Source organism: Pseudonaja textilis, chromosome 4 (genome assembly GCF_049901715.1).
Source record: "Pseudonaja textilis isolate UNSWEBS1 chromosome 4, rPseTex1.2, whole genome shotgun sequence".
Taxonomy (NCBI): Eukaryota; Metazoa; Chordata; class Lepidosauria; order Squamata; family Elapidae; genus Pseudonaja; species Pseudonaja textilis.
The window spans coordinates 1,695,273-1,717,644 of record NC_141993.1 but is presented as its reverse complement, the minus strand read 5'-3'; the positions used below and the strand labels follow the sequence as shown (position 1 = coordinate 1,717,644).

The window sequence follows — 22,372 nt, the reverse complement described above, 5'->3', positions numbered from 1 at the left end:
TTTCCTGAAGCCGGCAGTTTGTTTTGTCTCCCTGGTCACAAGGCCAAAAAGGATCCAGTGACCTTTGCAGCCAGCCTGGCACAGAGTTTTTGTTTTGGTGCTGCACGGGCTTGAGGACTATGACAAGTAAACATTGAGTGCTAGAATTCCTTCTGTAAGTGTTTTGAAATATTTTGGGGGGTATTCTATAGTATTGTATTGTTTGTTTGTAAGTACTTTGCTCTGCTTTTTAAGTACGATACTTCCCAAACTATTGTAAGTACAGTACTTTGCAAAGATAAAGTTTGTTTGCGTTTGCGTTGAAACTATTTGTAGAAATACTAGCCAGCATCTACACAAAGCATTCTAGAAAGTTGTGTTTCCTTGCTTTTATCTTGGAGATTAGTGTATATTATTATAGTTTGTAGGTTTTAAATTTAAATTGCCTCCAGAAGTTATGGATGCCCCATTTCTGGAAGCTTTTAGGAAGAGCCTGAATATACATGTATTAGAAATACTCTCTTGTGAGAGCAGTGGGTTGCCAACCTTTCAGACCTCAGGGACCACTAAATTCATAACTTTAAATCCCAAGAACCACTAATATGATTTTTTTTAAAAAAAATACATTTGTAAATTAATGGGCCTAGTGAAGGGGGTGGGTATGGCCAGCATAGGAGGCAGCCTTTCCCTTCCCTGGTCAAATGACTGCTCGGCCCCTTAACTGTGGTCCGCAGATTAGCTGAGCCAGCGAGGGCCGGGAGTTCTGTCTCTGGGTACCTGGAGATGTTTCCGGTGCACTCTTGCTAGCCCTAGCCCTCCCCATGGTGCCAGGCAACCTTGCAGCCAAGGGCCCCTTTCTTCCTCAGCTCATCCTGTGGCTCTGAAGCAGGTGGCAACCATGGTTTGTGCTCCGCTAGACCTGGAGCTCAGGTGTTGCTCAGGCTGCTGCCACGATGAGGCAGAAAACCATGCAGCTCATCGGAACATCTGGTAAAAAGAAGGGAGGAGGCTTATGTTTATATATTATCAGCCGCTGGTCCTGAGATATAACTATACTAAAGAAATTCTGTGATGTGGACTTAAAGACGTTAATTATCAATTGCAAACCATTCTATTCTCCTCATTTCTCCTAATTGTTTCTCCACAAGCTTGTGTAGACAATGCATTACGAACTCTAGCTGACCAGATTATCTGGGCTGAAGTTAAACACCTAGATTCATTTCAAATTTATTTTAGGATATTTTAATAAAGCAAACTTAAGGAAAGAGCTACCAAAATATTTTCAGCATGTCAATTTTCTCACAAGAGGCAAGAATACTTTAGACCATTGCTACACAACATTAAAAGATGCTTATTGGTCTTTACCACAAGCAGGTGGGGAACACTGATCGGGGGACAAGCGGTCTGCCACCTCCAAGTGGTGTCCCCTGGATGCGCGAAGCCGTCAAACGCTGACCGTAACTGAGAGCAGACCCTCCGACGACAGGCCCACGCGACAGGCCGGCTGGAGTACTCAAATGCCGCATCAACATGATGGAAACGTCCACTACAAAACACACGTCCAATGCTACCGCGTTCGGGAACCGACGGGCGCAGGAGACCATTGGCCTGCGCCAAAAATCAACGAAATGGTCCACGCGGAAAGCACGGCCGTGTGAAAAAATGCAAGCGGGAACAGAGGACTGCCAGACGCTCAAGGTGGCCACCTGGAACGTGGATTCGCTGACTGGACGCCGACCGAGATCGTCAGGGCCATGCGGGACAGGAAGCTGGACATCTGCTGCCTCCAGGAAACTCGCTGGAAGGGCAACAAGGCTACGACTATAGACGGCTACAAGATCATATACACCAGCTGTAAGGAAAACCGCGGCGGTGTAGCTGTGGTTGTCAGTCCAAGCTGGCAAAGTTCCGTCGCAGAAGTTAAGCGCCTCACAGAACGACTGATGATAATCGTCGTAGCGACCGAGAGGCAGCGCCCACATCTTGTCCGCCACGCCCCTCAGACCGGATGTCACGAGGAGGAGAAGGATACCTTCTGGGAACTGCTCGACATCCAACTCAGGCAGATCCCACACGAAGACGACATCATCATCTCGGGCGACCTGAATGGTCATGTAGGGCGGGACAAAAACGGACACCAGTGCCACGGTGGGCACGGCACAGGCGATACGAATGAGAATGGCCAGAGGATCCTGGACTTTGCCGACTCCCATGATATGACCATCACGAATACCTGCTTCATTAGGCGAGAATCTCAACTCCTCACCTACCATAGCAGAAACGGAGCCACACACACACAGATCGACTACATCATCGCACGACGAAGAGCCGCTAAAACGTGCTCAACGCCAGGCGTACCGTACGAATCGAGCAGTCAGCACAGGCCGCTGATGGCGAAGATCAGGATCAGCAAGCCCAAGACCAGGATTGACAAAAGAAATGCAGACCAGCCACGAATCAAGTGGTGGAACCAGAAGAAGATGGCGGGACCCTCATCAAACCGGAGCAGTTCCCGCAGATGGTCGACGGGCCACAGGAAGCGTGGTCCATGCTGAAGAGCACTGTTCACACTGCCGGCTGCCAACAGCTTGGTTGCACCAAGCCAGGACGGAGACGATCGAACGAGATACATGGCTCTGGACACCGGAAGTACAAGATGCCGTACACCTGAAGAAACGGCTCTACAAGGCCTTTCTTCAGGACAAGACCAGCAGAAGCTCTGCGAATACAAAGGCGGCCAAAAAGGCAGCCAAGAAAGCAGTAGCGACAGCCAGAAGCTCCCACTACGATGACATCTACGAAGCTGAACACGCGAGAAGGCGAGAATGAGATCTACCGCCTAGCCAAAAGCAGACACAGGAAGACCCTGGACATTGACCAGTTTCATGGGATCAACGACGAAGGGGAAATTTGATCGTCAACCCCAGAGGCGCTGCGGAGAGGTGGCGGCAATACTTCGAGAAGATCTCCACCGAGGAGTTCCACACCCACGAACCCAGCGAGGTGACCCAGTTGAAGGCCCAGTCTCAGGCATTTATGCCAGCGAGGTCGCCGACGCCATCAAGGCCATGAAAAAACGGTAAGGCAACAGGACCAGACGACATCCCTGCCGACTTCTGAAAAAGGCACTACCGGGCTCGGCATTGTGGCTGTGCGAGCTGTTCAACAACATCGCCTCCACGGGAAAAGTGCCACACGACTGGTACCGCAGCACCACTGTTCCGATCTGGAAGGAAAGGGCAGCCCAGCGGACTGCTCCAACTACTGAGACCGGTCAGGTTACTGTCACACACTATGAAGATCTTTGAACGCGTCCCTGATAAGCGCATTCGGGACACCCCGTCGACATCAGCGTCAACCAGGCTGGATTCATCAAGAACTGCGGCACCACCGACGCCATCTTCGATGTGTGCGGATGCTGATGGAGGCTCACAGAGAGAAGAAAATCCCGCTCCACACCGCCTTCCTAGACTTGGAAAAGGCCTTGACCGAGTCCCGCACGATCTCATCTGGTACGCACTGCGAGACCACGGCGTGCCTGAGCTGCTCGTACAATGGGTCCAACTCCTATACAGATGTCACAAAGCCGTGTAAGCGGCAGCTGGGATATCAGAGGAGTTTAATATTACCGTCGGCGTACACCAGGGCTCTGCTCTCTCACCACTGCTGTTCATTCTGGTGATGGACACAATTACACACGACCTGTACCGCCCGCCCCATGGACGCTGCTCTACGCCCGATGATGTGTTCCTGGCCAACCTGTGCAAGGCTGAACTAGAGCACCGAGTCCAACAGTGGCACGACCGCCTCGAGCAGTTCGCTCCCGGCTGAACCTAAAGAAGTCCGAATACCTGACCACTGACAATGAAATGACAGGCTCCATCCACGTGAACGGGCAGGAGCTACCGCGCGCCTCCACCTTCAAGTACCTGGGAACTACTCTTGGGGAAGAAGGCCTACTACAAACTGAGGTGGCAGCCAGGATCAATGCAGCGTGGGGCAATGGAAGTCCGTCACAGGCGTCCTCTGTGACAAGAAGATGCCGATGCGCCTGAAGGCGAAAATCTATAACTCTGTGGTGCCCGTGGCCATATATGGCGCAGAGTGCTGGCCGACCCGACCAAAGAAGTCGAAAGCAGACTCCAGATAATGGAGATGCGAATGCTCCGATGGTCGGTAGGCCTCACCCTACTCGATCGCGTCAGGAGCGAAGAAGTGCGTAGACGGTTCAACGTCGTGCCCATCCCCACGGTCATGAGGCAGTCCGGCTCACGATGGTTCGGCCACGTGAGCCGCGCCAAGGAAGAATCCATCATCAAATCTGTAATGAAGGTGACTGTCGGAGGAGCGAGACCGCGTGGTAGACCTAAACAACGCTGGATGGACACGATCAAGGCCGATCTAGAGATCGCGAAGGCAGACCCGACACACGTGGCAGACAGAGAGGTGTGGAAACAGTACTCAAGGACATTAGCGGACCTCGCCCGAGCGCGAGACAAACGCTGAAGAAAAAGAAGAAGAAGAAGAAGAAGGTGGGGAACACTGATCATTGTATGATTCGCCTTGTACCTGCTTACAGACAAAGACTTAAAATCATGAAACCAACAATTAAATCGGTGAAGACTTGGACTGAGGAGGCAAAGCTAAAGCTACAGGCTTGTGTTGACTGCACTGATTGGAATGTGTTTGAAGATACCTCTGCACACTTGGATGAACTCACGGATACTGAAAGATCATATATCAGTTTTTGTGAAGATCTATGTGTGCCATCCAGAAACCAGAGAATTATACAGTAACAATAAACTTTGGTTCACAGCTAAACTTAAGCAGCTACATTGTACCAAAGGGGAAGCCTACAGGAAAGACAATAGAATAATCAGGCCAGAAACATATTAACAAGGGAAATCAGAGCTACTCTGAAAAGTTAAAGAATCAATTCTCAACAAATGAACCAGCAAACATGTGGAAAACTCTTAAAAACATCACTGGCTTCACCAAACCTCCTTCCCAGGCAGAAGGAAATCAACAACAAGCAGATGACCTGAATGTGTTTTACTGCAGGTTTGAAAAGAAAATACAGCCACCTATCTCCACAATCCCCATCTCAGACACACCAACAACAGCCGAGCCTCCAACTTACCCCATCCCATTGGACCTCCCCACTCCATACAGAGAATGAGGTGCAAGCTCTATTTCATGGACAAAAGCCAGGAAAAGCACCAGGCCCAGACAAGATAACTCCTTCTTACATAAAAGCTTGTGCTGACCAACTGGCCCCCATCTTCACCCACATCTTTAATAAATCACTAGAGATGTGCTATGTTCCTTCTTGCTTCAATGCTCTGCTATCATCCCAGGGCCAAAGAAACTTTCCATCAAGGAACTGAATGACTTCAGACCAGTTGCTCTAACATCTGTAGTTATGAAGACCTTTGAAAGGCTAGTGCTGGCCCACCTGAAAACCATCACGGATCTGCTGTTAAGACTCCTTGCAATTGGCCCATTGAGCAAATATAGATCAACAGATGATGCTGTTAATATGACTCTGCACTACATCCTACAACATCTTGAATCTTCAAAGACCTTTTTACAAAGGTCCTTTTCGTAGACTTTTTTCAGTATTCAATACAGGGGCAGGATGCTACCTGTTCGGCAGAGTTCTATAGAACTGGTAGCTGTGTAGAGCAGCTGACACCGAACTGGTTCGGTGTTTGGCCCACTCGCTTGCCCGGGCTCTAGGCTGTCCTTTATTCCCTGCTTTTCCCTCCTCAGCTGCTTTGTGTGGCACAGCTGAGATTGAAAAAGCAGGAAACAAGAGGATTTTCAAGCGCTGCGCACCCGCGCGCAGTGCTTGTCAGCTGTCCAGATGATTTCTTGCAAATGATGCACATGCACATGTTGATTGTCGCAGTTTGGAGAACCGGCAAATCGCTCCACTGGCTGGCCCCACCCCACCCACTCACTCCTTACCTGGCATGCAAGCCATCCAACTTGCCTGGTTTGGTAAGTTTCTATTTTTCCTCCCCCCCCCCCAACCATCAGCTGTTCTGCTCTGCTGGGAGATTTAGATTAGCTCGAAAGCAGGAAATCCTTGGATTTCTTGCTTTCTAACTAATCTAAAAGCAGAGCTGAACCTTTCTTAGGACTGAAGCTTCTGTTTTTCAGTGCAGACTCAGGTAGCTGATTGAAGATAGATAGACCTCTACGTGAATCTGTGATTCTGTGAGCAACTCAATCTGCCTGCCTGCTTTGCCTGCTTTTGGGTAAAAGTTGCTCTTTTTTAATTAAAAAAAATCAATAAATCAATAAATAGTTATAATATTTACATACAAGCCATGCCTACCCAGTCACATGACCACCAAGCCACACCCACAAATTAGGCGACACCACCCCTGATTCAATACCATCATTCCATATAGTCTTCTAACTAAACTAAATCAGCTAGCTGTACCTGACCGCATTTGTAAATGGATCATAAGCTTCCTAACAGACAGGAAGCAGCAGGTGAAGCTAGGCAAAATCACATCAGATACCTGTACAATCCCCCAGGGCTTTGTGCTTCTCTTCTCACTATATACCAATGACTGCATCTCAAAAGATCCCTCTGTTAAAGAACTGAAGTTTGCAGATGATACAACAGTGATTGGTCTTATTCGAGACAATGATGAATCTGCATACAAACGGGAGGTTGAACAACTAGCCTTGAATAGAATAGAATAGAATAGAATAGAATACCTTTATTGTCATTGCATTCTACAAATACAATGAAATTTGAAAGCTACTCCAGCACAGTGTCCCAAACACCACATCACAATCACACTAAAGTATATAATAATAATAATAATAATAATAATAATAATAATAATAATAATAATAATAAACAACTTAGTCTAAAACTTATCTAAAACATATAGTAAGTTAGATAGTTTAAAAATGCCACTAATATACATAGGACTAAATCACATATGCATTGTTTGATTCAAGACAATTATTGCCTTGGAAAAGAAACTGATTCTCAGTCTATTAGTCCTCATTTTAAGACACCTATAGCGTCTCCTTGATGGTAACAGTTCCAAATATTAATGACCAGGATGAGAATGGTCTGTGGAGATTTTTAGTGCTCTAGAGAGGAGTCTGGTCTTCGCAATCTCTTCCAAAGAAGAAAGAGAGCAACCGATGATTTTTTGTGCTGTGTTTATAACTCCTTGGAGCATCTTCTTATCCACTACAGAGCATCCAGGATACCACACCGTTACACAGTATGCCAAAATGCTCTCGATGGTAGAATGGTAAAAAGTAACCAGCAACTTCTCACCCAGACCACTCTTTTTCAGCAACCTCAGAAAGTGCAGGTGCTGTTAGGCCTTCTTTGTAATGGCCATAGTGTGGACCGACCAAGTAAGGTTGTTGGAAATATGAGTTCCCAGAAATTTAAAACTATGAACTCTTTCCACACAATCTCCATTGATGTATAGTGAGAGAGGCTCTGCTTTGCATCTTTTGAAGTCTATAATCTTTTTGATGTTCAGGGCGAGGTTATGACTCTTGCACCACAAGACCAATCTGAGAACCTCTGACCTATAGCCATCTCGTCTTCTCCTGATATGAGTCCCACCAACGTGATGTTGTATTAGGAATATAAGTCACCTAACAGGTATTTGGGTTGGAAATATATAAACCAGGATAGACATTTTAATACTGTCTCTTTAAGGGAATGCTAAAAGTGTAATTGGGTGTGGTTTCTCAAACGGCCATAAGATAAAGCCAGAAACCTGGGTTGTTTAGTTCCTGTTCTGGTGTTTCTGGAGTGTGTCTTAGTCTCAGAAGAAGTCTCAGTTTCCTTCTGTTGGAGAGTTTTGCCATTCCTCCTAATTGACTGCTATTCTTGGATTTGATGTAAGTCTGATACTTAACTGTTTTGACACTGGACTTTGTTATTGGATTATCCCTGGGCTGAAAACTGACTGACTTACCTGTGAATGACTTTGGACTGCTTATCTTGAACTTTGCTTAAATCTTTATGGGAAGTAAAAACCTACATTTACTGTACAGTGTATCTGTGTGCTGTGTGTATATTATTCTTCACTTCTCTCAATACGTCTCCCTGTATGCGCTCATTCTTCTAATGGGGTATTACCTCAACATGTTGTCTGCAAATTTTATTATAGAGTTAGTGGGACAAGAGGGAGCACAGTTGTAGGTGTACAGTGAATACAAAAGGAGGCTCAGCATACAACCCTGTGGAGAGCCAGTAGTCAGAGCAACAGTGGAGGAAAAATAGCTGCCAATCCTAACAGTTTGGGGTCTGTTAGTAAGAAAGTCCTTTATCCAACAGCAGATGTGAGAGGAGAGGCCCATTTCTAGCAACTTCTTAATCAGTGTATCTGGAATGATGGTATTAAAAGCTGAGCTGTAATCAACAAAAAGCATCCTTACCTAGCTCCCGCTATGCTCCAGATCAGGGGTCACCAACCTTTTGGACCTCAGGGACCACCAAATTCATAATTTTAGATCCCAGGGACCACTAACTGGTTCTGTGGGTGTGACCTAATTTGTGGGTGTGGCTTGGTGGTCATGTGACTGGCTGAGCCTGGCTTGTATGTAAATAATATAAATATTTATATAAATATTGAATTTTTTATTTAAAAAAGAGCAACTTTTACCCAAAATCAGGCAAAGCAGGCAGGCAGATTGAGTTGCTCACAGAATCACAGATTCATTCAGAGATCTATCTAGCTGCTCTTGGCTAGCTCGGTCTGTCACATAAAATTTGCTTGCAAGCAAACTCATAAAATTAACTCACAACACACCATGCATGTAAATATTGATTTTTTTCTTTTTAAAAAAGAGCAACTTTTCCCCCAAATCAGGCAAAGCAGGCAGATTGAGTTGCTCACAGAATCATTGAATGATCTATCTATCCGCCATTGGCTAGCTCAGTCTCTCAAATTTGCTTGCACTGAGTCTGCACTGAATTTGCTTGCAAGCAAACCTTCAGTCCTAGGGGAGGTTCGGCTGTACTTAAAAGCAGAGCCAAAGATCTAAAGACTAGCTAGAAAGCAAGAAATCCAACTATTTCCTGCTGCTTCCTAGCTAATCTAAATCTCCTGGCACAGCAGAACAGATAATGGTCGGAAAAAGGAAAAGTAGAAATTTAGCAGGCAAGCTTACCGGGTAAGGAGTGAGTGAACGGGGAGGGTCCCTGCAGGCCATGTGGGCAGCGCAGCCTTGTGTTTCTGCCAGCCTGGATTAATTGCTTTGGGGGGGGTGCTCTGTGGGTGAGATTTCTCTGTGGCCCACCAAAGTTTTCTCATGGCTCACGGTTGGTGACCATTGCTCCAGATGGTTCAGTGTCAAGGTTTGATGGGAGGCAATTCTGTATATATTTTAAGACCAGTCTTTCAAAACACTTCATAATTATGGATGTGAGGGCTACTGGAAATCCCATCAGCTGTTTTCCAGTCCTCTGGTAGTTCCTCGGTTCTCCAGGATCTTTGAAAAATATGGTTCAATGGTTCTGAGATCACATCTGCCAGCTCATTTAGAACTCCAGAGAACAATGGGCACGGTTGATTCCCCTAACCAAAAGTAAATAAGAAAGGCTTTATTCTAAAATGGTCAATTGATTTTCAATATAATTTCTATAGATCTCATTCCTTTGATTCTTGGGATATCCAGTTTTAAGCTTCATTGGCATTTAACCTTCGTCACACACATATCTGATTGGAATTGTAATGACCTAACCAGTGTTTTTGAACCTGGACCACTTAAATGTGGGTTCCAGAGTTCCCAAGCCAGCATGCTTCTTAAAGACGCCAAAATTGAGAAACACTGGATTAAAGTCTCGGATACAGATGTCTTTAGGAGAAATCTGCCCATCTATATAAATTATTTTATGTGCATTATCTGAATGATGCTCTAGATGGCAGAAAATATCTAAAAATCCCCTCTACTTGCAAAATTGCATCTCCTGATAGAAAACGTAAAATATGAAATACATTGTCTAGAAATAGACACATGCTGTTTTGTATTCTTGTGCTGGATTTTTTTAAAAAATGTTAAGCTATGCTATAGTCATCTGAGGTCTGGAATTGTTCTCTGTAAGCAAAATTGGAAGCGCTGCCAAACACATTCTAATTCAAGCGAGCTTTTGCAAAAGTTTACGTTCAGAGATTTGTTATTATATTCAGGGGATATCCACAAAGGGTTTTTTTTTTTTTTTTTAAATCAAGATGGTAGTTATGAATGTATAATGAAAGTCTGACATCTTTTTGGCTTGGCTTGGCCTGGGTGTCCCTGCTAAAAATAAATAAAAGGTAAACGAACAATTAGTGACACCAAGGAAGGATTGCAGTCTTTTGTTCCTTGTTACTTTCCTGCCTGAACACTGGCCACATTTCTTTCTTTCTTCTGAAAGAGGGTTGGCATTACACAGTTTATAAAAACCCGTAAAGCAGAGCCATTTATTTGAAGGTAATTGATATTTTAAAATAATTTTCATCTCAAATATGGGAGGGGGAGAGGAAGAGTGCTGTTTTTGAAGCCATTTCACACAAGCAGAAGAGAAAAATTACAAGGTGGGATGATTTACGGTGTTATAGGATACAAAAACAGCAATTAAGAAAAATACCAAAGCATTTACTGGAGAGCGGTTATAGGTTAGATGTGAAATTCTATTCTAAGCCAATCCAAGATCTAGGCAGGGGATGGTTCAAAAAAGTTACAGAGATGACAGTGATTGTATGATCAAAGGTCTGCATCTACTTTGACGTACAAATACTTCTACACAGAATTGAGTGTTCCTGATCCCTGTGAAGAGAAGAAATATATAAATACCTGCGAGAATGTCTGCAACTCTTCACATCACCTGTGGCCTTCGGGTAGTCACAGCTGGCAAGCTGAATTCCACAGAAATTCAGGAAACATTATGAGGGAGAATGCTTTTCCTATGACCTGAAAAAAAAATTGTGTTGAAATGCATTGTTTATTTTGAAAAGATGACTGGTTGGTCATGCATTTGTTTTGGGACGGGATAACCACATAGTTCCACATCCTGACCTGGTGGGTTTTGATATTCTCTGATGACAGCCACCTCTCCTCACCCACAGCGAAAAAAATTGAGATATACTGTATATATTGTGGGTGTGGCTGCAGCAGAATGGTAATTTGTTGCAATGTTTTTATTAACCTGCAGATGGCAGTAGAAGATAGCCTACAGGAAAAACTAAAGGGGAATTCAACTACTAAAGATGCTTAGGATACATCTATGAAGCTTCTCAGCAATGTTTCAGAAATGGTTTTCCTTGCTTCCTTCCAGGATATTTTTTCAGTCTCACCTGCAGCCTGAGGATGGGAGGTGTTGCTTCTCCGTACAAACCAGATCCAGCTACGCTCAGCTTCTAAACTTGACCAAATGTTAGGGTTAAGGCATGAGAAAAACAACTCTCCTAAAATCCGTGTTTTGCTCAACCTTAGCAACTTTAAGATAGGTGGACTTTAATTCCCAGAATTCCCCAGCCAGCATGAAGTCCACCCATCATAAGGTTGCTAAAGTTAAGAAACACTGTCCTAAATTCTTCGTTGTGGATTTGCACATATTACAAAATTATGAATTGCTCCATATTTTAGCTTTATTTTAAAAATATCTTAATAAATAATGAAGCCAGTATAGGGGACTCCGTGGCTCAGTGGCTAAGACGCTGCGCTTGTTGGTCGGAAAGGTGGGCAGTCTGGTGGTTTGAATCCCTAGCATTATTGGTGGGATTCAAAAAAATTTACTACTGGTTCTGTGGGCGTGGCTTGGTGGGCGTGGCAGGGGAGGGATACTCTAAAATCTCCATTCCCTTCCCACTCCTGGGGCAAGGATACTGCAAAATCCCATTCCCTCCCCACCCCACTAACCTGCTTTCCAGCTCCGTTCTCCTATACAGGGCAACAAAAGAAGACCCAGCCGATCAGCCGGGACTCGGGAGGCAGAGAAGAGATGGGGGTGGGGCCAGTCAGAGGTGGTATTTGCTGGTTCTCCAAATTACTCAAAATTTCCACTACTGGTTCTCCAGAACTGCTCATAACCTGCTGAATAACCACTTCTGCCTAGCACCGCGTAATGGAGTGAGTTCCCGTTACTTGTCCCAGCTTCCACCAACCTAGCAGTTCGAAAGAATGTAAAAAGGCAAGTAGAAAAATAGGGACACTTTGGTGGGAAGGTAACAGTGTTCCATGCGCCTTCGGTGTTTAGTCCTGCTGGTCACATGACCACAGAGACTTCTTCGGACAGCGCTGGCTCTTTGGCTTTGTAATGGAGATGAGCACCGCCCCCTAGAGCCAGAAACGACTAGCACATATGTGCGAGGGGAACCTTCACCTTCAAGGAGGCCAGTATTTCCTGATATGCATGCCTTCCTTAGTATGTTTTAATTCTAGTCAATGTGACATTTCTGTCTCATTTTTAAAAATTTCCCCATTTCATAATAGTATCTCTGGTAAATACAAAATATTGTTCAAGGTTACCTTTTAAGCCACATCATATTGAATATTTGAGTTTTTGAAAATTAATATGAATTTGTTATCTTCTCAGAAATAAGCATAACTATAGAATTTCTGCTAGACGAATCCTATTATTTATTAGAAAGTAAATCCTATTGAAAAGAAAATTAGTTGGTCACCCTTTTTTGTAATTGTGCCTGGGCAATTTACACTCTCAGAGCTCAATCCACTTTCCCTATTTAGGAGTACGTCTAGGGAATTGTCAGGTAAATTCACATGCAGGTTTATGCTCTGTTTAAATGAATATGTTTTAAATTAAGAAACTGGTTGGATGTCACTGAGCCAGTCACTCTCTCTCTCTGTCCTAGGAAGAGAGCAGTGGCAAACTGCTTCCAAAAAACTTGCCAAGAAAACTACAGGGACTAGTCCAGGTCAACAAGAAGGCCCTGGTACACACAGGTATGTACATACACACACACACACACACACACACAAAAGAGAAAAAAAAGATTTTTCTTTAAGAACATATTTTAACATAAACATGTGTATTAGCATTAGAATTATATAGACTGGATGCAAGCAAAAACTATGACTAGAATTAATTTGTATGTATTGTGAAAGGTAGTAGAATAATATATTGAAATATTGAACAATGAAATAATGATGAAATAATGAAGGGTAATATTTTAATACAGATAGATGTGAAGAGTGGAATATGGGACACATGAATAAGAATTAATTATTAAAAATAGGAAAATTAGAGATTAAACAATGATACTATTAAGTAAGCTTAAATAATATGATTAGTAGTGAAATAATAAAGTTAAATAGTGAGCATAATCAAATAATTAAATAATATATTTTAATATAAACAGATGTATTAATAGTAGAATCACATAGACTGGATGAATGTATAGAATATAACTAGAATCATTCTGTACATTTAAATAAATCCATCCTATGCTGCTTTAGGTCCTATCTAGTTTTTAACTCTCCATCTCCATTTAAGGCATCTTTGTAAGTAATAGCTTGTTTCAATAGGTTTGGATGTGTTACTGCCTCTAGTGTTGATATCCAATTTGGCATTTCAAAATATATCTATTTTTTAGTTTTATTCCAGATCTTAAATAGTGCTTGCCTAACTATGTTGTTGAAAGTGTCTATGTAAGCCTGGCTTGTCAGGCCATAGGAACTGTTAGGAATAACAAGGTTACCTTGTTAGTCAAATACAAAGTCAAACACAAAGAAAGTTGTGATGACTATGGATTAAGGTTGTAAATAGATATATATGTTATTGTATTACCCAAAAGGGGAGAATGTTAGGAATAACAAGGTTCCCTAAGGTAGTTTGGGTAAAATAATACATATAAACTATGATTGTAAGTTTAAGTGTGTGTCACAAAAACGTTTATCTCACATATTTTGCCTGCCTGCCTGACTGCTGTGCAGATTCTGCTAGGGTGTATCCCTAACAGGAACACATGACTTTTTTGTTGCAGATCGACCACCCACCCAGATTTTGATCACATGACCATGGGATTCTGCAATGGTTGTAAATGTGAAAAATGGTCATAAGTCACTTTTTTAGTGCCATTATAACTACAGAACGTCATTAGACAAGTTGTTCTAAGTCAAAGTTTACCTGTACCAGAGTTTTGACATCAGCTTTTAAATTTGTTTTTGTACTGCATGTCACAAGTCACTGATGCTAAAAAGGCATATTTTGCAACTACCTAGGTTACCTTCAGGTTTCTCTCTGCCAGAAAATAACAAATAAATATAAAACATATTCAAGTATCCAGTAGGCATTTTAGTTAATAGAGATTTTAACTATCTTAACTGAAAATCCGTAGAAAATTTATATTATAAAATCCCATGTTCTATCAATTAAATTTAATTCTTTTCCTCTCTATGTATTCTAAATATCATATTTCTTACATTGTTTTTTGTATGACCTTTTACATGATTTATAACCATTGCCTGGTTCCCCAGATGCCTGGAAAATTCTCACCTCTTGGGGAGATGCAAGGAAAGACGGGGATGTGGATTGCAACAGCGAAAGATAGCCCTGGTAAACTTCCCTTATCTGCTTTCTCAGAGACGCTGGTATAATAACATCTTCTCACCTGCGGATTGGTGGAATCCACATCGGACTGTTGGGAAGAGTCTCTAATTCCCTTTATTCTAGTCACATGCCCTGAGGGACCTCAGATCCTGCTTTGAATTTTGACATGCTTTTACCTTCCTTCAATAAAAAGATTCCTTTTGAAATACAAAGTTTCAAGAGTCTAAACTTATTTTTTGAAGAGCGGAGAGGCTGGTCCTTACAGTAAGCCATGTATTATTATTATTAGTGTATGGTACTGTTACAACTAGGAGACTACAGTGTTAATGCAAAGTAGTAGTTTGATTAGTAATTTACAAATTCTATTGTGGTTTCCCAAGGTATACCACAGGATGGTGAGCTAGCATCATACCAGAAATATAAGCGTCATACCAGAAATATAACCCTCTTTCTGCAGTGTCATCTAAGGCCCCCTCCCTCTACTGGAGTCACCTTGCAAATGGGCGTCACAACCGGGAAGGGTCAGAGCCAGCAGGAATCTGATTGCCTGCACAAAGTACCAGCTCATCACTGAAGTGATACCTATTTATCTACTCAAATAGAACATGTTTTTGAACATCTAGGTGAGCAGAAGCTGAGGCAAGTGGCAGGAGCTCGCTCCATCACATGGTGCTTGGGTTTCGAACTGCTGGAGCAAAGACCATCTCCAGCATCATTAAACTATTCAGCCACCATGCCTCCTAACAAGCCATGGTGAAGCATACTATAATGTGTGCTATATGAGTCCAAGCTGGTTGTAGGTTTAAGTGATTGAAAGTGACTGGAGATGGAGAAGGAATGAGAAATGCTACTCACAGCCACTAATTGGTCTGCAGCCAATGTAACCTTAATCTGTACTCCAGTAACAGATGTTGCACCTGTAGTTTAGGAAGGAAAGTAATAAGGAAAACAACCTTATTCTTAAACCCATGTGCCATTTCTATGTGACTAACTCCCTGAAACAGATACAGATGACTGGGTTTTGATTTGTTTGTTTTTGTGTGCGTGTGGATTTGGGCAAAGGTTTAAAATATCATGACTGGCATTATTTTCAGGCACACTGAACTCAAAAGCAATATACTTAATATTTTATTCAGGTAAGTTTGGCTTCAAATGTGCAATAAACGTAACTAGAAGTGTGTTTTCCAATTAAAATGCTGTAGAAATGTACTTCAATATATTGCTTTGAAATAAATACTTCTTGGCACTTAATTGCATTTTGCTTGCCATTTTTCAGATATGTTTAAAAATAACTGGATCACAAAATGGCTCAACAGAGGGTTTTAAAACTGCTTGTTGTTACCACGAAGCTGAATTGGATAACTTGGATAAATCTCACTTAACAGTTCCCACTAGAGAATACTTACAAATATTTCTTTATTTATATACCGCTGGCTACTAAAGTCATTCAGTCATTACATGGAAAACTAAGGAAACCAAGGCATCAAAGACAGATGAATTTAGAGAACTAACACTGTCATTTCCACATTTGTCACAGAGAAATAGATCTGGATATTATCAGCATACTAGTAGCATCCATCTCTAAACCTGCTAACAAAATAGTCCAGTAATTTCATGTACTTCTTGAAAAGCATTGGAGACAGAAGATGTCCTAATGACAGAGCAATATATACCCATAGTTGATTCCACACCAAATTTGAGAGATCTTAGTCAGTAAAAATCTCAGTGGAAGCAATTTAACGCCTTGAAGCTCCTCTAACGTTGAATTATTTAGAATAATTATTCTAAAAAAGAATAATCAGGAAAAGCTCATGTTGTTAGTCATAGGACACCAGGAAATAATGCACCTTTCTGCCTTTGAATCCTAAGCCATTGCACTAATATTATCAGTTGGTTATGTTTTTAAATTCTGTAGAATATATCTAAAGGTAAAGGTTTGCCTGACTAGTCATGTCCAACAGTAGGGTATAGTGCTCATCTCTCTCTTTTGGCTGAGAAGCCAGAATTGTCTGAAGACATTTTCCATGGTTTTCTGGTCAGCATGGCTATGCACCAAAGGCACAGGGAATGCTGTTACCTTCCCACTGAAATGGTACTTATTAATCTACTCACATTTGCATGCTTTCAAACTGCTAGGTGGGCAGGAGCTGGGGCAGAAATGGAAGCGTTCCTCCGTTTCATGGTGCTTGAGTTTTGAATCTGGACTTTCAGCTTTCCAGCTCAGTGTTTTCTGAAGGGTCCTCATGCCCTTCAGAATGTAATTTTCATCATCGTCTTTTAATGACCCCATAAATCCCTTGTGGGGTAGAGTCTAGACAACTGAATGGAGCTGAGTATTTACTGAGTGTTTACTGGCTGGATGCCCTTCCTATCACCAATGCGGAGAATTGAAAACCCTTTATGACATAAAAATTATCATAAAGCAGTGAATGACACAATGCAAAATGTCATTTCCTCTAGTGATGTTTGGGAGTTGTGAATGCATTAGGGAAACATTCAAACTCTTCTACACAGTCCTTGGTCAGTCCTTGGACAACTTCAGAATCAGCTTGGCGCCTACCAGACCTCTTCTTGTCTAGTTAAGCCAGTGTACCTCTGGCTCAGAAAACAAATTTACTGTTTTCCCCATCATCTGACGTAGAAGACTTCATTCTCAGCTGTCAATCACCCAAACATTCTGCTAGCAATCTGGAAGCAATTTGGGAGCTGGGGGTGAATTACTTCAATGAGTGGGAAAATAGTAAACTGATAAACTGCTGGAGTTCTTTTTAAAACAGGTGCTTAAGAAAAGAAAAAATTACAATATCCTCTTTGTAGGAATTACCTCCTTTCCCCCCTCCTCTTTCATTTGTAGTAAGGGTGTCAAACTGGTGGCCCATGGGCTGAATGCATCACATATACTGCAGGCCACGGCCACCCCAACTCCGTAAAGAGAAAAAAATGCATCATGTGACAGCAATGTATAGGGTTCAAGAAGCAGATTTTAATTTTGATAAAAGCAAAAAGTATAGTTTGGTAGAATAGTTTGACCCTTACAAATATAGACAGAGATTCACAGATCAAAGCTAACACTCATTTTGGGCAAAGAGAACGAGAGTTTTTCGATACTGATTCTGTGTGTAAATCAGTTGGCGTGAAGATGGGTGAAGGAATCCTTTCTGGATTTCAGCCCAATTCCTCCACTTTGGCCCCAGTGAGAATAATGGAGTTCTGCCTGGACCACATCCCATGGCTCCTGATTGTAGACTCCCGTTGTTCTTTACCCTAAGTAGCAGAACAGAAACCATTCGACCATTTGCTCTGTCACTTGGGCTCAAAAGAGAAAGCAACAGAACTCTTGTTAATTTCAAGTAGTAAAAAATACAAAAACTATTATCACTCTTCCATCAATTAACTTGTAAACATATCATAAAATGATTAGAAAGAGAAGGCCTTCGTGCCACAGTGCACTTGTTGAAGTGGCCCAACAAGTGAAACAAGTTGGAAACATTACTTTCAGTGTATAAACAAAAAAAGATGGATGAAAGTGAGGAATTCCTAATTTCCTCCTTTCACTTCTCTCATTGTTATGAGATGGTTTAAAAAGTCCCCAGCAAGCCACTCAAAAACAAGCCTCCAGTTAACAGCTATCCAGCACCCCTCTCTGAATGCTTATTTACTACATTCCAGGAAATAAAAATTAAATGAGTGTTGATGCTCCATAACTGTAGCAGTACCAGCTGAAGCAAAAGTGCACAGAATACCTGCCTAACCAATGTGTTAATTACTTGACCTGGCAAATTGTCAGCATATGACTGGGGTTGCAATGACAAAACCATCACGTCTACTTTAAGTTGAGCTTCTGTTGGTAAAAGAGCTTTTATTTAGCAATGTTATCAAGTATTAACTCTTAATGCTAAATAAGATGGTAGGCATTTCTGCAGGAAAGGACACTTTAAAACTAAACAGTCTGCTACTGTTGGTTTACCCTGAGGTCAATAATTGTTTTTCCTGAGAGGTATGGAGCTATAGACAGGCACTACTGTTTATCTAAATACTTACAACACTGTAATATGTATTATACAATGCACACATACATGTGTGTGCATATCCTTGGGATTGTGTGTGGAAATACACACATATTAATACAGCATGAACGGACAGAACAACTAATAATGAATACACAGCATGGAAGGATCCATTTCACATTAAGCCTTTTTTGCTTTTCTGTCTTCATGGATTTTTTTTTCCTTTCAATAAAAAAGATGAAATTGGCTCCAAGAGTTAGTAACTGATTAAAGTGTTAATCAGCCCTCTCATAAAATTCAATCAATGAGGCAGGCTGTTTCCAAAATGAAGAAAGCCTTGAGAAGAAACCCTTCAACTTCCAAAATAAGAAGCTGAAATAAAAGAAGTAATTGTTTCTTTGCTTTCATAGCTGTATTTTCTTTACTATTTGACTTTGGAGAGGTAAGATCCAGGACTGCTTTTCATTCAACTAAAAACAAATTTCACCCTCTTGGAAAGACTTTGGATTTCTGTAATACCCTTGGAAATATTTCTTCCCCATGAAGGGAGAGACTAAAAGTCACAGTCTCTCTTAGGTGCAAAGATGTTGGCCAAAATGCTGGGGTCAAAATTCCATTCATGGCCTAATTGGGAGTAACCGAATGTTCTCTTGTCTTTTGGAATTAAATTAAATATGAGTCCTTTTCTAGCTGGATTATATGGTAGATGAACTCATCTTTGCTTGAGCTCCTAGTAAGACATAATTGAAGAAAAGAACTCTTGGGGATAATAATAGAGGAGTCTGAAGGCACAGGGTAGGTACCATGTGGTGAAATGAGCATTGTGATGTTGTGACAGAAACACTTCTTATTATGTACTTTTGTAAGATACCACTTTGGCTTCATCATATTTAAGAATGAATCACTGTGGAGATAGGAAATCACGTGATTTGGTAAAAGCAAGTGATGTTCTGTCATTGGGAGAGAAAATTGGTTGGAGATAAAGGACAGTTGATTGGGAGTTTTGGCCATTGTTTCAAAACTAATTGGTGAGAGATGGTGATTCTTCAAGGGCCATCCTCAGTCATTATGTTTACACACTGAGGCTTTTGGGATGCTGAAATGAAAACACTAGTCTCTCTTTGTGGAAAACTCTTTCATCACCAAATACTTGTGTGCCATATATTTCTGCACTGTATCTTTTCCTTCATTTAATCTAGTTCTTGGGGGTTATTTTGAATCACTTCCTACATTACCTTATGTGCATGTCAAATACAATTTGCACAGGTTGGACTAAAACCAATAGCGCTGATTAGCTAAAATACATTCCCTCTATGGAGGATTTCACACAAGATTGCCTTCTGTAAGACGTGTCCTTGATCTGATGCAAGTTTGTTATTGATTAGATCAAGAGACAGCTAGATTAGAAAGAGACAGCTGGCTCTGGGAAGACTGTTTGACTCTTGGAACAAGGTCATCCCGTCCTTGGAGCTATGCTGGCTGGAGAATTCTGGGAGTTGAAGTCCACAAGTCTTAAAGTCGCCAAGTTTGGAGACCTCTGCTTTAATGTTTTAAAGTTATAAACAGATTTTCTACAGTTCAGAATGAGTGTTTTTACTAGGATTTCTAAGTTATTTTACTGAAATTTTTCACAACAATAGTGACAAAACAAAATGAAAAAGGGAAGAAGTAGAAAAGGAAAAGAACACGACTCCCAAGCTTATTTTCAACAGATAATTATAGAGTCCTCAATTTACAACCACAATTGAGCCCAACATTTATGTTGCTAAGTGAGACATTTGTTAAGTGAGCTTTGTCCCTTTTTAATAACCTGTTTTGCCATAGTTGTTAAGTGAATCATTGCAGTTATCCCATTAGTAACACAGTTGTTAAGTGAACCTGGATTACCCATTGATTTGGCTTGCCAGAAGGACGCAAAAGAGGATCACATGGCTCCAGGACACTGCAACCGTCATAAATATGAGTCAGTTGGCAAGTGCCTGAATTTTGATCACATGACTATAGGGATGCAGCAATGGTTGCAAGTGTGAAAAACAGTCAAAAGTCACTTTTTTCAATGCCGTTGTTATTTTGAATGGTCACTACCTATATGTTTCTATTCTCCCTCCTCCCTCTTTAGTATGTTAAGTCCTTTTATTTCTTCATTTAGTCAGCATCCTTAGTCTTTAGATCCATAAATCATAAATTCATTTCCTTCTTCTTTCAACACAAACTCCATATAAAGCGTCCAATGTTTCAGAAAAGTTTTTCTAAGCAAATGAAGCAAATCAGTTCCACCATATCTGCAAATCTGACATTTTAAACTCCATTCCTCCATTGTGGGAATGTCATCATTCTTCCATCTTTGCACATATAAATAATTCTGCTGTATTTGCTACATATAAAGATAAAGGTAAAGGTTTCCCCTATCCAGTTGTGTCTGACTCTTTTAACAACTGGCTCCCTCAGCTAAAAAAACAGACATGAGCCTCTCTTACTAAAGAGAGGCTCATGTCTGTTTTTTAGCTGAGGGAGCCAGTTGTTAAAAGACACTTATCCAGAGGTGGTATTCAGAAAGTTCTGACCAGCTCTGGAGAACGGAAATTTTGAGTAGTTCAGGAGAACTGGCAAAGATCACCTCTGACTGGCACCACCCCCATCCTGCCTCCTGAGTCTCAGCTGATCGGCTGGGTCTTCTTTTGTTGCCCTGCACAGGAGAATGGAGCTGCAAAGCAGGTTAGTGGAGTGGGGTGGGAATGGGGATTTTGCAGTTAACCTTCCCCCTGGAGTGGAGAGGGAATGGGGATTTTACAGTATCCTTCCCCTGCCATGCCCACCAAGTGACGCCTTCCAAGCCAAGCCATGCTCACAAAGCCATGCTCACAAAGCCATGCTCACAAAGCCATGCCCACAGAACCGGTAAATTTTTTGAATCCCACCACTGCATTGATCTCATATAAATAAATGTATCATGAGTCTTTTCAAATTCAATATCCATAAGCATACTATGTCCGCAGCATTTCTCTCATTCAGTTAATCAGTTTGTCAAAGAAAGCAGTAAGGTTTGTCTGACGTGAGCAATTTTTAACAAACTCATGCTGGCTTCCAGTTCATTTCTAGGTGCTCAGTTCTCTACTTGATTACCTTTCCCAGGATTTTCCCAGACACTGGTGTCAAGCTTGTCAGAGTTTGCAGCAATCTAACCAGCACGCAAGTAAATAATTCAGCAGGATTCATTTATATAAGAAACTTCTCTATATACAATATCATACAGCAGAAGCCAGAACCAGAACTCAGAATCCAGAACTACAGAATCAATAATTCTGTGTCCTGTGCATTTATTAATTTGAAGTACTGAACTCATATCAGAAGAAAGCTCTAAATAGCTCTAAAATTTATTTCCGATATAGAAATAACTTACATAAACTTTCAAATATGTCCCCTTAATTCAAAGGCAAGCATTTAATATCCTCTTCTAAACAGTAAAATTACAGGGATTGGTTCTAATGCTAAACATCCTGCACCCCTAGTGTTGAAACAGCCTTTCCTTGTCATACAGCCAAGGGAGAGATGATTAAAAGAAGATATATATATACTAGTGCAGGCACGAAGTTCTAAAAAGCACTCAGTCACACAAATAAAAAGAAACAGAATGAACAACTTTCCATGGCCAGCTCAGGACAACTGGCTCACCTCTGCCAGGTCGCCAGCACCAAATCGGAACCTTATAAAAGGAAAAAAAGGGTACACTCAGCTCAGAGCTTGCTGCAGTGAGAGTGGCTGTGCGGCCTGGGAGTCGGCACTTGACTGGGATTAGTGATGGTGGCAGCAGGAGGAGGTAGGCAACCGGAGGGGC

The 22,372-nt window shown here is 41.8% G+C and overlaps 1 long non-coding RNA gene across 1 annotated transcript; it reads left to right on the top strand.

Annotated features, from left to right (window-relative positions):
- On the top strand, positions 1 to 14,788 carry LOC148125732 (uncharacterized). Its single transcript, XR_015743678.1, has 3 exons — positions 1 to 154; positions 12,834 to 12,924; positions 14,458 to 14,788. It is a non-coding gene; the product is annotated as an uncharacterized LOC148125732 (long non-coding RNA).
- The last annotated feature ends 7,584 nt before the right edge of the window (positions 14,789 to 22,372 follow it).